Source organism: Diplotaxodon limnothrissa, linkage group LG13 (genome assembly GCF_057381915.1).
Source record: "Diplotaxodon limnothrissa isolate DT_005_m linkage group LG13, D_limnothrissa_male_GT1.1, whole genome shotgun sequence".
Lineage (NCBI taxonomy): Eukaryota > Metazoa > Chordata > Actinopteri > Cichliformes > Cichlidae > Diplotaxodon > Diplotaxodon limnothrissa.
The window spans coordinates 27,432,332-27,438,781 of record NC_140608.1 but is presented as its reverse complement, the minus strand read 5'-3'; positions in this window follow the sequence as shown (position 1 = coordinate 27,438,781).

Below are 6,450 nucleotides of genomic sequence, written 5' to 3'. Positions count from 1 at the left end.
CCTTTGTCTTTTAGAGATTTAGAAAAACTCAGAATTTATTAACATGGCTGTGCTTTTTGTTGATGTTTTTTAAGTTTAGTTTATAATCTTGGCCTCCTGTGGTGCACACTTCTAAAAGTTGTGTTTAGTTAAATTGATATCAGTAGAAAAACACAAGCATATTCTGCTTCGTGTGGCTCTTTCATACTTATACTTTATTGATCCCCGTGGGGAAATTCATCTTTGCATTTAACCCATTCACTCAGTGAAGCAGTGGGCAGCCATTGGGCGCCCAGGGAGCAGTGTGTAGGAACGGTACATCTTTGAACACTGTTTTCTGCCGAGTGGCGGAAAAAACAGCGTTTCCGTCTGTCTTTGAATGCCGCTTTTTATGTCACTCGGATGGTGTGTTCAGGGCGCCATGTGAGAGTCGGAAAAAACGGTGTTTGTCGGAACAGAGCGCCGTTTTATTCGGCGTTTTAAACAATTAAACTGCATTTTTTACGCCATTTCTTAACCAAACGGGTTAGAAAAGTGGCGATTTTTGGCAATTCATCTTTGCATTTAACCCATTCACTCAGTGAAGCAGTGGGCAGCCATTGGGCGCCCAGGGAGCAGTGTGTAGGAACGGTACATCTTTGAACACTGTTTTCTGCCGAGTGGCGGAAAAAACAGCGTTTCCGTCTGTCTTTGAATGCCGCTTTTTATGTCACTCGGATGGTGTGTTCAGGGCGCCATGTGAGAGTCGGAAAAAACGGTGTTTGTCGGAACAGAGCGCCGTTTTATTCGGCGTTTTAAACAATTAAACTGCATTTTTTACGCCATTTCTTAACCAAACGGGTTAGAAAAGTGGCGATTTTTGGCACTAATGGCTTGCCATATAGCGACGCAAATCTGCTTCCGAATTTTCGCGGGAGCCGCAATCGCAGGTCATCTCGCTTTTCCATTGACTTTACATGTAAACCTGACGCTGTGTTCGCGTCTATCGCGGTCGGTGTGAACACACCGTTAGGAATATGGGACGTGGTTTGTAAACTGAAACATGCTGAAATTAACAACATTTTTCCACATGTAGCTCCAATTTTGCAATATGATTGTTTTTTTTAATTAGTGTGTGCTCAGCAGCTAGTCTATACAGAATGGCTACCCATATGGAAAAGATATATATAAACCTTATAGAGTTTGTATCTGTCTTGCATGAAACTTGTATGAAAAGCATACAAGAGTGAAAACAGATATAAGATCCCTTGAAAAATTATATAAATGAAACTTGTATGTTTTGGATACTTACTAAAACAATATATGAAAGTAATGAGAAAGTGGCCACTTTCATGAGTAAATCATATAAGCCTTATATGATTCACTATATTGAAGTAAGCAAATCTTATGCAAGTCTTTTATAAGTTTTTTTCTATTTCTTTTCCGTATGGGTAAAGTTGGGTTTTGATTTTTTCATTTTTTATACATATTAACATTTATTTTATTCAAATTGGTATGTATTTAAATGGTTACACTAACACATTTCAGTCAATGTGCAAATCTACTGTTTATAAGGTTGGGGAAACCTGCAGTCAACTGAGACTGAAGAAGTCTGAAGACTTGGATGAGTGACAAAATGTTTCTCCCACTAAAAACGTTACGTCCAGATGAACAGAATCAAATTTTGGGGAGTTATGAAAATTAAAAAAAAAACATTAAATGAAAAGGTGTGTCCAAACCTTTGACATGTAGTGTATTAGTTCAGAGGTCCTAAATAACATGCTGTTTGGAATCATCACATCATTCCCTAAATCTCAACATGTTGTCATTACAAAAAATGGCAGTAAAAAAACAGTTTAAAAAAATAGCTCTATAATGCATTATTATTACTTTGACATTCAGATTAATCTAATGACTTTAAAGGAGAGGTGAGAAGTCAGACATGATATTTGAAATCTTCTTGCGATACTTTCTTTATGGTGACAACAGACACCACACTTGTAAGAATCCTAGTGTCTACGTTATAAAGTTTTCAGTCAATTTTCAACCAATTTTTCAATAAGTTAACCTTCAAGGCCTTGGTAGATGTGAGCCAAATTTTAACAGATTGTTTACTCGGCTTTTAAAAAGAAATGGTGCTGTCAAATTCAGTGAAACAAGTAACAAAATTCATTTATTTTACGTAACTTTAAACAGAATGGGCAGTAAGAGAAATGAGTGAATATAGACTGCCAAATCATAACCAAAGAAGGAAGTCTCACCTCAGAAGCGATGACTAAAGTGCCAAAAAGTGCGAGCCAAGCAGTCTCCATCTGTGTAAATGCTCTTTTTTTAATATTCCCTGCACATATATGATTGTAACCAATAATAATTAGAAGAATTCGAAATATAGACCTATATAGACAGCAATGATCTGAGTCCGAGCTCAGCCATCCACATTCAGAAGATTTCAGTCTCTTCCTCTTCCTGATAATGTGTCTCTCACTCCCCGTGTATTTCTCACCCATACACACACACTGAAATTCAGACTTTAGCCACAGTTGTTTACTAAGAATCACTAAAAAAATCATATGAAACTGTTATGAAACAGCCTCAAAACCACCAGCATCTGGGCATCAGACACTGCATGCTCAGTGTTGAGCAGGCGACCACATGCCATATAGCATGTGTAGGGGATTGGGTTTGAGTCTGACCTGCGGTCCGTTGCTGCATCATCTCCCTCTCTTTCTCACCAGCTTTCTGTCTATATTCACTGCTACACTATCCAATAAAGGTTTTAATCCTTTTTAAAATAATCTTAAAAAAGAGAGACCAGATGATGTGTGCTCATTTTGGACTCTTTCTTAGTCAGATCTGAGTTACTTTATTTGTGGGGTCTCAGCTTTGTGTGAGGTGTGTCATTGCTGATCCCAGGGCATCAACCTGCTGGATCCTTTGTCTTTTAGAGATTTAGAAAAGCTCAGAATTTATTAACATGGCTGTGCTTTTTGTTGATGTTTTTTAAGTTTAGTTTATAATCTTGGCCTCCTGTGGTGCACACTTCTAAAAGTTGTGTTTAGTTAAATTGATATCAGTAGAAAAACACAAGCATATTCTGCTTCGTGTGGCTCTTTCATACTTATACTTTATTGATCCCCGTGGGGAAATTCATCTTTGCATTTAACCCATTCACTCAGTGAAGCAGTGGGCAGCCATTGGGCGCCCAGGGAGCAGTGTGTTGGAACGGTACCTTGCTCAGGGGTACCTCAGGGTAGCCATTCAGTGGATTTGAGCCCCAACCGTCTGGTCATGGGGCCACCACTCTACCTACTGAGCTATCCCTGCCCCCTCTCATTTCAAAATGATGTTTTAGTTTTCCACCACTTGAGGATGCTGCAGGGCAGATCAGAAACTTGTACCCCCCTCCTGGACTAATCTTGCCACAAATCATGTATATTGTCTCGATACTGAGTTTAACATATATGGACACCCCAGTTTAAAAAAAATGAAAATGCTCTGGAAATTATTTCATGGTTCTGCCCTTACAGTATGTGACCCACCTGCCGCTGAGACACAAATGTAAGTACAACAGCTGCAAATTTAGGTCCGGGTAATGAGTAATATCATTAAGAAAAAGAAATGTTTCTGCTGTGTGATCTTTTAACTGCAAATAAGGTAATAGTTCGTTGTCTTTGTTTCAGTGTAATCTATCAGAATAGGAAAAACAGCAATGTGACTTGCAGTGTAAATTATTTATTTCATTTTATGCAGGTTAAATGTCGCATCTGTTCTGCATTTCTTACACAAAAAAGCACCTCATCAGTGTTTAGGCATTATAGAGCCAAACATGAAAATGAGGACACAAACATACCGAGAATGAACACAGGTCGGCCTATATTGACACTGAACAGCTTTATCATCATTTTTTTTTATTAATATGTGTTTTATTATTTTGAAATCAAGCATCTAGGAAGACTGTTCTGGACCAGGCAGTCCTGAATTTTATTATAAAGGACTGCCAACCCCTTAGTATTGTGGAGAGTGTCGGAGAGAAACATTCCAAGATCAGAGGATCCTTTAACGTACTGGGGGAATAGGAAGGCATCTAATCTGAACCTTTTCCACCTGGCTTTACAGTTTTTGTGTACCCCAGCTTCATCTATGCCTGTGAGTTTTCCAAAGCTGGAAAAACATTGGATAAACTTATTTTTCTGAATAGAAATTTATAATAAACTCTGTGTCAGTTACATTTAAATGAGTAATATTACATTCACAATACTTTCATTTTAATTTTCACTTAATGTCATTCACAATATATTTTAAAGATTTCTACAATATTTGAAATGTAAAAGATACAAAATGATTCCATGGAAAATACAATACCTTACAGTGTACAAGTATGACCAGGGGCCCGTTCTTCGTACCTCGCTAAGTAGGTTAGCTGGATTTGATTGTTGACGATTTCGCGTGATCTTGGATCGTTCGGTTCCCCGAAGCTCATCCGGGACTTGCTGCCATAGCAACAGAGCCGTAAGCGTAAACCTGCTCGGGAGCAGGTTCACTTTATGTAAACAGGATCAGATCGCGGCCACGCAGGTATGTCTGCTTCATTTATACGAAAGCAACAGCGATATTCCACCACTGTTTCACCATAAATAAATAACATCAATGTAACTAAAGATAATGCAGCACCTGATCCATTTATTGATTTCACACAGATACATACAGGTCATTTCCTAAAAAAGGGAAATGTACTATTAACATTCTATTACATGTATGTGATTATTACAGATGTAATTCATATTTCAGAGTAGTAATTGGAAATTACTTCGTGTAATCAAGATGGGAGACCACGGCTATAAAAGCGAAGGTGGATTTGGGAAGTCTGTCGCAGTCATATCCTGTCCGTATACGCGAGCAGCCCATTGCGGAAGGTGCAAGATTGATAAGGAGAGTTTCCAGAATTCAGCGTATATTGCGGGATAGACAGGATCCTTTAGCTCAGCGCGACAGTGTGCTCATAGAGAGATATCGATATTCCCGTGAGGGTATTATTTACTTAACCAACTTGTTGACGAGGGGGTGCAGGACCACCACCTGTCTTTTTTTTGCTCTGCCCTTTTCTTGGTTGCTGTTATAAACAAACAGATTATTCCAGGGTCTCTTTCCAAGAGACGAAAAGCAATATAAGTGATAAATATTACCATTCTGTAGAATATTCTTATATTTCCCTTTTACTTGTTCCCATGTTCTAGTGGGTCCTGTTGTGGCTCTAATGTGTAAGGGGATATAATATAACATAATATAATATAATGTAATATAATATTGGATAATATAGTGTAATATAATAAATCTACCCTACCGCCTACTGGTGTTGGCCAGAGGGGCCGATGGCGCGATATGGCAGCCTGGCTTCTGTCAGTCTGCCCCAGGGCAGCTGTGGCTACAACTGTAGCTGCCTCCACCAGTGTGTGAATGTGAGAGTGAATGAATAGTGGCATTGTAAAGCGCTCTGGGTGCCTTGGAAAGCGCTATATCAATCCACTCCATTATTATTGTTATTATTAAATTACTTACGAGTTTAATTTGTCAGCAACTTTCTGCCAGCCCTCTCTCCTTGCTTTTGCAGCCTTTGCAGTGTTCCCTTGCGTTCTGATTAAACTCTGAAACTCCTGAAATCCCTCACTCAAGAGTTCTTGCTCTGCTGCCGAAAAATACCGAGCGCTCTCCTTCGACATTTTCGCCGACCAATCAGAGGGTTGCCGATCAATGTTTCTACTATCGATGCGTAGCCCCTTTTACGACACCCAGTGATCTCACATTACTTCATCCAGCTGTACTGATCGTCAACAGCAGGTGTGTTCGGGGAACCGGATTAGCGAGCTCACGGTTAGCGCGATGGTTTGGTCTTGGATGTGTCATTTGATCTTGGATGTAGTAAGCGACGTACGAAGAACGGGCCCCAGGTCATTGAATCAGTCTGTTGTGAGTCTCAAGTAAGTTGTCCGCAATTATATTTAAGGTCCAGCAGGTGTCAGTATGGAGCAAAACAGCAACACTGTGTCGACACAGTATCGATACAGTTTGGGGAATGTGCTGAAATGTTTCACGAGGCCTCATCTACCCATCACTAGTAGTTAGTGAGCTGATACAAGACGGTGCTGGTGCGAATGGGGTGAATGTGGCATGTTGAATAGAGAGCTTTCAGTACCCTGGGAGGGTAGAAAAGCGCTATATAAGAATCACTCCACTTAACATTACTCAAAGCTTTGCAACACGGTCATATCTGGTGGCCAAAAATATGAACAGCTTGAATCTACATATCACAGTTTACTGCCTACTGTACAGAGTGGAGTTCACATTTCTGTCTGATATTGGCCCACCCTTGTGTGTGAAAAAAATGTTGTCTTTTTGTTTAATAAATAAATTAGATCAATAAACTTTCCGTATTTAAACATGTACCATGGTGTGGTCTTTCTTTTCTTGTGACTTCTTGATGTTGGTAAATACAAT